This window comes from Lygodium microphyllum, chromosome 14 (assembly GCF_053477565.2).
Source record: "Lygodium microphyllum isolate KBCC chromosome 14, Lygodium_microphyllum_v1.1.10, whole genome shotgun sequence".
NCBI lineage: Eukaryota > Viridiplantae > Streptophyta > Polypodiopsida > Schizaeales > Lygodiaceae > Lygodium > Lygodium microphyllum.
The window spans coordinates 81358236-81369615 of NC_141148.1; positions in this window are offsets into that span (position 1 = coordinate 81358236).

An 11380-nucleotide genomic window follows, 5' to 3' on the forward strand; every position below is an offset into this window, starting at 1 on the left:
TTTTAACATGAGAGACAATGTTGCAATCATCATTTTTGTCATATACTTTACCCTTGCCCTTTTCCTTATGCTTATCCTCCTGCATTTCATGACACTATGGCCAAATATGACTTGCTTTTCCACAATAATGACAAGTCAATGAGGACCTACAGCCATGGTTCTTACTATGAGACTATCCACATGACTGAGAATGAGATTTCTTAGAGTCTCTCCCATAGCGATCATTACCACTCCTACCATTATTGCCTCTAACTATCAAAGCATGAGAGGTGTAGGAAGCATCAATGTCTTTCTGTTAACCTCTTCATTCAAGATAGCCCTATGGCTCATACATCTTATAGCATGCTTTGCTCAATTATCACAAGCTCTACTGGTTCAAAGATGATCTTGATAGCAACCTTTTCTACTAGAGTGTTGATCAAGTGGTTGGATTGTTAGTGTGCTTTGAGGGTGATGACGGAAGAAATGATGATGGCAGCTGATGATGTTGTGCATGTGGCCAATGGCGTGATAACAACAATTACTAGTTTTGACTTTTATTTTTATTTAATTTATTTCTTTCTTTCTTTTCACATTTTAGACATTACATCCTCTTTCCCTTTGAGATGTCTTCATCTCGAAAGAAACTAAGGTTAATGCTCTTTCCATGGTATGTTTGATTATATATCCTATGGGTTGGGACATGCCATGCTTTTGTTGTGCTACTATCTATGATCAAGGTGTTTAACTTCAAAGTGATATTATGAATTCAAAGATAGGTTTCTTACAATATGTTGATTGAATTTATTAGACATATAAGATCTATTACAAGTATGCATCTTGTATGGGACTTCTACTCATCTTCAAAGGGTATAATGTGCTATAAGTCTTCATTCATTATTTGATTCTTGCAATATTTTGAATGTTAAACTTATACGACTTTGCTTCTTTGCCGGTTCCTCATCTTCTTGAATCACCAATTTAGGGAAATCGGCTTAGTGGAAATTAGTTTGGTGTTACCGGGTTTTCCGCAGCACAGAGGAGCGAAAAATGGAAAAACTAAGGAAATAGCAAAAAAGGCACAGGATAAAAGCAGGAAAAGGTGCCTTGACCGATAACTAGACCCTGAAAAATTTAAATGTTCGGGCACGACCCTCAGAAAGTCTCAGTGTCACCCCAAGACAACAAAAGAGTAAAAGGGCGCACCATTAAAATGTGGAAGCACCCCCGAATCCTTGTAAAAGAGTGCCAGGCTCGCTCCTGTGCAAAGTGTACGCATTAGTTGGGAATAGGATAAATTAGAATGGTGGGAAATGGAAAAAAGGGCCTAGGCTATGGCCGGCCATGTAAAAAAGGGAAAAGGGGATGACCGCCCAAAAAGGATTTGGGGCTTTGTATATAAAGTTGAAAAGTGAATTAGAAGCTCATTCTTTGGTGTGTGGCAAAAAGAGTCTTCTTCTTCCTCTCTTCTTCTCTCCTTCTTGCTTGTGTGTGCTCTTGAGAGAGGGAGTGTGAGAGTGTGAGGGAGTGAGTGTGTGTGGGAGTGAGGGATCAAGAGGGTGAAGCTCTTCACCATCTTCTCTTCTCTTCTCTTCTCTTCTCTTGCGCACGCAGCTATGGAGGATGGAGCTTGGAGATGGAGGAGGCTTGAGGATGCTTGAAGTAGCATCAAGAATCGTGGAGCTACCGGAGTGCAAGAGAGAGGAGGGTACTCGATCAAGCGTCAAGGTAAGCTCACTACACTCGTAGGATCAACGGCGCGTCCGCTAGATGAGAGATAGCCATTAGAGCTCGCTTGGAACGCTTGAAACAATAAGCGGTCCGTGGTCTTGGCAGTTGAGCAAAAGCTCCCACATTTTGGTTCCGTTGCCGGGACCAACGGATTCAAGCTTGAGCACTTACACACCTCATATCGAGCATCGAAGTAGGATATTCATCCCCAAAACGGAGCTTGAGATAGGTAGGAAGTTTGGGTGTTTTAGATCTTCAAAACAGGTAAGTATTTTGGGATATTCTGGTTTTTTGATTATTGAAAAACATGGAGAAATTCGTTCAGTTTTTTGCTTTCGATTTGTGTTGCGTTTAGAGTAGGTTAACAGTAGGAAATTGGACCCCAGAGGCATAGGGTTTGCTGCTGTAAAACAGGGAGAAAATCCGGGAAAACAAGGGGAAAATGGAGGAAATGCACATTTGAATGTGTAGGAATCGCAAGGAGAGTGATCCGTAACATCCGGGTAATGTCCAATAGGGTTATAAGTTCTTGAAGGGCAAGGGAATCCTCATTTGCAAAACCAGCTGAGAGTGAGAGAGAGAGAGCGAGAGAGAGACAGAGAGAGAGAGAGAGCGTGGGCGACCCGTTCAATCGATCAGGCAAGAAGTGACGTTGCTATCAGTGATCCCCAAGTATATAGATCTCTCCCCCATCACTCCAACATCATTCCTCGTGAATCTTGAAGTCTATAATCATCGATATCTTAAGATTCTGGACGAATTTATGCTCGAAAGTGCGTTCGGGCCGACGGAATTGGACACCCGATTCAGTGTCCGATTCTTAGAACCGGACATTCGATTTTGAGAATCGGACATTCGGACAACCTTCCGATCGGACCAACCCGTCCGATTTGGGCACTCGGACCACTCAAACTCGGACACTCGGACCAACCCCGTTCGATCGGGCTTTAAGCCCAATCATCTAATCGAGGAAATCGGACTCACGAATTAGGACACATCAGCAATCGGACCACACGCCTGGTCCGATCGAACCACTTGTCTGATTTTTAAAAATCAGACACTTAATCCCCGTCCGATTCTGAGACTCAGACGGCTCAAACTCGGACCCACCTGGTCCGATTCTTAGAATCAGACCACTAGAATCGAACCACTGGTAAATCGGACACACCCTTAGGTTTTATTTTTATTTTTTTTAAAGGAGAAAACATCAAAAATTGACCTCCACGATCGACTGGAAGTGCAACCTGCTCCAGGACAACATTGCGAACGCCTTGTAGGCAGTTCCCGATGTAGGAGTCAAGACCAAGGGACAGGGGGATAGTGTTGGAGCACTCCCCAACGACCTAACATGTTGAGAACGGAAATCCAATCGAAGGACCTGTGATCGACCCCCTACTGAACGGCAAGAAGCAGCGCAGACCCTAGAACCCACTAGAATGGCCGGGACTTGAGCAACGAAGCTTATCAGGCCCGAAACAAGCGAGAGTGTGTAAGACACTGAGGAATTGCTTGCGGCACTCACATCGAATTTTCGCACTTGAAGTACACTTTAGAAAGCTGAAAGCCTGATTGGGCACAAGTGCACGAGAAACGACACACTCACCGAGTGACCATAAATTGAGGTTTGTATTCAATAACCAAAGGAACTCACTCAGATAAACCACTCAAGGAACCCACCAATAGGAGAGGACCCAAGACATAGACAAACAATTGAAGCATAGGGTAGGACCAAGCAAGGAGCGCCAACGACGAGGATCTGTCAAGTCTATTCACCCTAATCAACAGTGTAGTGGAGCGCAAGAACTCAACCATGATGGAAGAGAGCTCCGACCATCGGTCTAGTGAGGATCTTGATTTGAACATATTCCCAGATGCTATTCAGCAGAGCTGGTGAGTAGTTACGACGCGCACGCCCGGTACGAGCACCGCGGTAAGACAGCAGACGCAATCATTGCAGACCTAGAGGAGAAGAGAAGGCTAGCCCGCAAGGCATTGCAGGGAATAGCTGATTATAATAGGGATCAGCAGGCTAGGAGCCAAAGGCAAAGCATGGAGCTGCATGAGGTGCAGCGAGTGTTGAACTTGGCTGGCCGAAACCAAACAGACCATGAGAGAGCACTGGAGGGAGACTTGAGGTTGAGCGAGCTCCTCATGAAACAGCTGCTCGATAATACCGTAGTAGAGCAGAGTGCCACCGCACTAGCGATGTCATTGCTCGCAGGATTAGGGGCAAACCAAGGCTCAAAGAGCCAGGCCAAAATACCCATTGTTGCCAAGCAACTTGATAAGTACCAACCTCAAGACGACCCATACAGCTTTGTTGAGCAGTTGAGCAAGTCTGCGAAGCCAACAGTCTCAACAACCAAACTCAACGTTCGCAAGCATTCGGGCTTTGCCTAGGCAACAAGGGTAGGACGTGGTATACAAGCCTGGATGTCGTAGAGGGAGCCAACTTCAATAATCTCAAGGATCTCTTCATCAAGAGATTTGCCGAGCCTGGATACTCCGATCACCTGCTGGTGCGCTTGATGAACGTCAAGCAGAAAGAGAAGGAGGACATCCGCGACTACGTGACCCATGTGAGGAGTCTCTTCAAGAGAATCCCTCTAGGCAAGCGACCAACTGACAGAGCAGTTTCAACTGTATTCATCAGTAGAATTCGAGATGAGGAGTTGTATAAGGCTTTGGCAGGCAATTCAAGCTTGCAACAGGATGCGGTAGCTAGAGTGTTTGAGGAAGCCATCAGAGTTGATGATCAGTTGAAAGAGCGGGGCTCCAAGAGCTCAAATCTCAAGGAGACCAACTTGCGAAGCTCAGAGAGAACATCAGCCTCTAGTGAGCGGTCAATCCCATCATCCCAAGATAAGGGGAAGGCCACCGAGACAGACCAGGGCTTGGCTGAGGTCAAGATGGAATTAGCCAAGTTACAAGACATGTTGAGAAGACCAACGCGCCCGCATGTCCAATGCGTGTACTGTGGCGGAAACCACTTGCCGGCCAAGTGTCAAGACCCTAGGTCAAGACATTGTGCTAACTACGATAGGTTCGGCCATGATGTCGCGCATTGTAGATTACCAAGAAGACTTCCATACTCCCAACCCTACAGCCAGCCTTACCTAGTGAATAGGCCGTAGCCATTCCTCGGAAGGGGAGCCCCATTGGCTCTGCCCGCGCCTAACGATATGAAACCAGCCGTCCCTAGAATGGACATAAATCCTACAGGTATTCCTAGACCGCCTGGTCCTTATGTGACCCACCCACCGAGCGACGCTCCAGTACACTACGTGGAGGAGCTGAATGATGAAGAGACCTACATATACCCTTACATCTCACACGACGACGAGGGCAATGCGGTCCTCATGGATTATCGACCCATGCCGATGATGGCATTAAGACGAGGACGAGGTAGAGGCCTAGGAGGGCAGCCGCCACAAGATCCAGTCACTTGTTGGACTTGTGGTCACCTCGGTCATGTTTCATCACACTGCCCTAAAAGAGAGTAGCAAAACAGGGACAAGGCCGACCAAAGGTGCACAAAAGTGCAGAATCACCCATCTTTTCATAGATTGCCAAAGCGAAAGCCATCCTCTAGCTCAGCCAACGTGCCATCTGTTCCATTGGGACTGTTTGGTGTCGAAAACCTCGATAGGGAGGCCACGCCTATTCCATTGCGGGTCATGACCCAAGCCCAAACGAAGCAGGCCGGCATCTCTCTGCCATGACCTAGCAATCTTGACACAACCTTGATAGGAAAGAAAAGCCGCATGCGGAAAAAGAAGAGATCGGAAGCTAAGGTCGCACTAAAGACCGAGAGTGCTACGACTCTACCTGCGGGAAAGAAGGTTTCAGACGCAGAGGTAGAGACTTCAGCCCCTAAGACAGCCGAAAAAGGAAGCGCTAAGGTAGGGGAATACCTGCATCTGAAGCGACAATTAGAGGCCATAGAAAAGGTGAAGGAATGGGTGAAGGAGGCTCAAGAGCATCTCAAAGATGTTGAGCCCATCATAGAGGACGAGATTGATGACCTCTTCAGTGTAATCACACCGACATCACCACCTCAACCTAAGTCGATAGAAGAAACCACGCCACGAGTAGTGCCGCTGAGACCAAGCCTAGATGCGACAGAGCCGCAAATCAGCCGCGGCCATTGGCCTGGACAGTCTAGGTTAGGGGAAGGAAGAGTATCTAATGATCTCCTAACCACATTAGTGACCACCCCTGTAACACTTGGCCTAGGAGATCTGCTTAAGCAGCATCCTACCCTATGGCAAGATCTTAAGCAGTGGGTCGAAGGATCACAAGAGCAGGTCATGGCAGACCCTTAGGACCAGGATGCAGAAACGCAATTGTCAAGTTTGACGCTGCACTCCGTGCCTAAATCCTTGCACGTCAACGCCTTTTGGGAAGGCTCTAAGATGCATGCGGTCCTGCCGATCCTAGCCCTGGGCGACACAACAAGATAGGGAATCGTAGACACGGGAGCTGGGGTTAGTGTGCTTAGCCACGCAGTGCTTCAAACTTGGGGAAAACCCGCCTGTCGAAGCTGCTAGGTTTAATGTCATGCTAGCAAATAGTATGAGAGTGAAGCCATTCGGGGTACTGAAGAATTGGCCAGTGAAGATCGCAAGTGTCCAGTTCTCTATCGACTTTATAGTCATGTAGGGAGTGGACTATAATGTCCTATTAGGCCGACCTTGGATGCGCAACGCTAGAGTCATCGGAGATTGGGGTAACGGCTTGATCTTCCTTGGCAATAGAACGGATGCCGTAAGAATAGAGATGGACACTTGGAAGACCTCACCAGTCGACCTAGACGCCATCTCTGCTATGCTCAAGGGGAACACTCAGGTCAAGAAGCCCTATGGGCCCTTGACCAAGTATATCCCATGCCCAGAGGATGAGCGGGATTGGATGCACGTTCTCGCTACAATCAACCTGCCATTCTCAGACCATGAGGCATACGAGCAAGCTATCAAAATGATCAGCAAGACCAACGAAGCACTCTCTACACCAGTCTGCATGATGGCAGCAAGCCGCCAGGGAAAACCTAAGCTTGTCACCTTCCATGTACCTTCCAACAAAAGGAAACTCTAGGGGATACTGGAATACCTAACAAACCAGCTAGCTGGCAACCCAGCTGCAAATTGCAAACCACTCCAGGATCTCTTAGAGGATCCAAAGTGGCAATGGACCAAGGTGCACGATTTAAACCTCATGTATAATTGGGCCCTGTTTCCTGACCAACGACACGAGGCATACCAAGCCCTAGGAGACGACGAGGAGTCAGATCACAAAGATTCCAGACGAATACGAAGACTGCCAATCCTTCAGTGAGGAGAGAGAGGGTGAAGTAGATACCATAGAATATGACACCGAAGGACGAGAAATTGAGTAGATACGAGCAGACGCCAAGCCGCAGAAAAGGCAGGCCCTTAGAGTAGAGCAAGGAGTCATGCTCATGGAATGTGATCGCGCTTAGTTGGAATGCATAGGAGCCATAGACCTTGAGCAAGCAGGCCTAGCCCAGCCAGGAACAATGTCAATACTTAGGACTGAATCACCATCTGAACTGCGGCCACCAGGGGAGACCACCTCTTCTAGCGAAGATGGAGGGTTTGACTCTGAATCGGAAGTTACTTCGGATAGTGATCCAAAGATCCCTAGGCCGCCCATGACCAAACGCACCAAGGGGGACCTACCCTCCACCTGAGGCGCAGACGGTTAAGGCAGGAAAAGGCAAAGCAACCCAAGGATACACGATCAGAAGAACAGCGAAAGCCGCATGACCTCCCTAAATGCTTCACGAAATTCAAAAAAGGAAATAGGATAGTAGTTCTGTTAGGTGCCAAACGTCAAGGGCAGACGAGCAAACCAATTGAGGGACTAGCCAAAGTCAAGCAGGTAGACTTAGCTCAAGAAAGGGAAACACCACGACCAGTGTTCATTGCCGATGACTTGACTGGTGAAGAAGAAGCGCGTCTCGTCGCTCTCTTGCGAGAGTATATAGACGTGTTCGCCTGGTCCTTAGAGGAGCTACAGGGGGTAGAGCCAAGTGTTGTGACTCACAACATACCCATGACGTCGGACGCGACGCCGGTCAAGCAGCGACCGTCCCCTATGAATCCAAAACACGCTCATGCTGTCAAAGAGGAAATTGACAAGCTGATGAGAGCTGGATTCATTTACAAAATTGAGCACACAGACTAGGTATCACCCATAGTCATTGTGATGAAGAAGAACGGAAAAATCCGAGTATGTGTCAATTACAAGAAGGTGAACGCTGCTACGAAGAGAGACAACTATCCGTTGCCGTACACCGAGCACATGCTTGAGAGGGTGGCAGGCAAGGAAGCCTACAGTTTTCTGGATGGCTTCTCACGGTACAACCAGGTGCAAGTGCATCCTGCAGACAAGCACAAGACCGCCTTTGCCACTGAGTGGGGCGTCTTTGCATACATAGTCATGCCCTTCGGGTTGACCAATGCCCCTGCCACTTTCCAACGCCTCATGTGCACCATCTTTAAGGACATGCTTTGCAAGGAGTTAGAGGTCTTTGTCAATGACCTGTGTGTCCATTCGACCTAGATCGAACACTTAGACAAACTCCGCACAATCTTTGAACGGTGCCACTTATATTGTCTCTCCTTGAACCCCTTGAAGTGTCAGTTTTGGGTAAAGCACGATTGCATCTTAGGACACGTGGTGTCGAAGAAGGGCATTCCACTGACTTCTCGAAGGTCAGGGTTATTGTTGACCTTCTGTCCCCAAGTAATTACAAGGGAGTTCAATGCTTCTTAGGCCATACAGGATACTATTGGCGGTTTGTGCTAAACTACGCACTGATCGCCAGACCATTGTACAAGCTGCTGATTGTCTTCAAGTGGACCGAGGCATGCCAACGAGAGTACGAAGAATTGAAAAGGGCTCTAACAACAGCACAAATTCTACGAGCCCCAGATTGGACCATTACCTTCCACGTACACATCGATGCTTCTAAGTTTGCCGTGGGGGCAGTGTTGTGCCAACCTGGTGAACATAACTTAGATTACCCAGTGAGCTTTGCTAGCAGACAACTCACTGAGACGGAGATGAATTACTCGACAACAGAAAGGGAGGGATTAGCCATGGTGTTCACTGTGAAGAAATTCCGGCATTATCTATTGGCCACACCCTTTATCTTTTTCGTGGACCATCAAGCCCTGCTCTATTTAGTAAACAAACCTTGTGCTACAGGGTGCATAGCTCGATGGCTCCTCCTACTTCTAGAGTTCAATTTCTCTGTGGTAGTACGAAGAGGAAAATAGCATTATATGGCTGATCACATGTCACGCATCCCCACAGGAGAAGCCGCTGGACAAGGCATCGTTGACGAGTTACCTGACGCCCACTTATTCCACCTGTCTAGCGAGAGAGATTTATTTAAGGCCGATCTAATGCCATATTGGGCGGATGACATAGTCCAAGTGCTCGAGCACGGACTACCTGAGCGACCAATAGAAAAGGCCCAACTTAGGTGCTTGATCCTAAAGATCCAGCCCTACCAGCTGATTGCAAGCCAACTCTATAGGCTGGGGCAAGACGGATTGCTGCATAGGTACGTGTGTGAGCATGAGATGCACCATGTGCTCTCAGAGGCGCACAACGGCATTGCGGGAGGACACTTTAGTGGAGACACGACAGCACGGAAGGTGCTGCAGTCTCAACTATGGTGGCCCACACTTTTCCGCGATGCCAAGCGATTCGTCAAGCATTGTGACGAGTGCCAACGGACAAAAGTCTTGATTCGTAAAGATCAAATGGAGTTGACCCTAATTATTGCACGCCAACCCTTCAAAAAATGGGGAATTGACTTCATAGGACCCATCAGTCCTGCGGCGCAGTACTCACAAGCCAAGTACATCGTAGTGGCCACGGATTACCTCACGAAATGGGTAGAGGCAAGAGCCACACGAAAAAACAATGCTAGGACGACTGTCAAGTTCTTATGGAAGCAAGTGATCTCGTGCTTCGGTTGCCCCATTGAACTGGTTAGCGACCAAGGCACACACTTCATCAACGAAGTGATAGCACATCTCCTATCCACCTTTCTCATCATCCATCGCAAATCCTCACCATACTACCCTCAGGCTAATGGCCAAGCAGAATCAACTAACAAGATTCTTATCAACATCCTGACTAAAGTAGTCTCAGCCTCACGAAGCGACTGGGACAACAAGTTGATGGCAGCCTTATGGGCCTACCGCATAGCTTATAAAATGACTGTCGGCCAAACCCCCTTTAGGCTGACCTATGGGACTGAGGCAATTCTACCATTAGAATTCTTCATTCCTAGCCTAAGAATAGCACTTCAAGAACGATGGGAAGTGAAGGAGGCACGGACGCAACTCCTGGTTGAGCTAGAACGCCTATCAGAAACTCATCTTCTAGCCACCCACACGCTTATCTGCGAGAAAGCCCGATGCAAGAGCTGGTTTGACAAGCATGTCAAGCAGCGCGAGTTTGAACAGGGTGACTTAGTGCTCCTTTACTCAGTTAAAGGGCATAAGCAAAAAATGAAATTCAAAGGTCTCAGACCCTTCAAGGTTCGTGCAATCAGCCGAACCGGCAATGTCGAGCTTGAGACCCTAGACGGTAAAGAAATAGGCTTCTTCAATGGCAGTCATGTCAAGAAGTACTTCCCTCCCATGCATCCTTTGCATGAGCCACCAATGTTAGGACCGACGGTCAAAGTACAAGTAGCTACAATCACTGAAATCAACGAAGATGATGAGGAAGCCATAGAACCCGCTTACCTCCGTATCACGGTCACTGCCAAGCAAACATGTGCTTTCAATGCCTTCATCGACGAGGGAGCAGACTTCAATGTCTTAACCCACAATCATTGGATCCAACTTGGCAAACCATTACTTCAATCCACAACTGCCAAGTTAAACCCATATGGAGCTCCATCGTACGCACTTCTCGGCAAGTGCAAAGTCGCCATTTCTATCGAGTCTGAGACTGTTCCAATGCTTTTTTACGTGTTGCCAAGTGCTACAGACACAGGCACGGAGTCACTGCTGGGGTGAATCTTCAAAAAGCAGACTCACTGCAATGTTGATTATGAATCACAGTGCATCCACCTAGCAATCGACAACGTGCGCATCGTCACAGCTTTCAGCAAGGGTTGCGCGACACCATCACCGTCCGCAAAGCCACTGGTAGAAACATCCGTAGGCAAGACTAAGGAGGGGGGTAGTGCGTGGCTGCCACTCCCCGACTTCCATAAACCACAGCCCACAGCGACCCAAGCGAAGGCCCAACAGCCTCGCTTCCAATGGATGCCTAAACAGCCGCAACAACCGCCTAGGAGTCGACGCACCTACCCTCATAAGACCCAGAACTCTAAACCTAGGAGGCCAAGACACAATCACAGGGCGCGCTGTGTGATTAAGCAAAGATGGGTCCCTAAAGCCCTCTTACATGTGCAAGGCTACTATGAGGGAAATACCTCACTGTGGATCCCTAAGGCCCCCACAGCCAAAGGCACTAATCATACGCCACCCTCAAGCTTGATCAGCCCACGTCCCCCAACACCTCAAAACCATAGGCCGCAGTGCTCTCCAAAGCTCCAGCCATCTGGCTCATCTACGCTTCAGCCCAAGAGAGTCGCACAGACCTATTGGCCCAA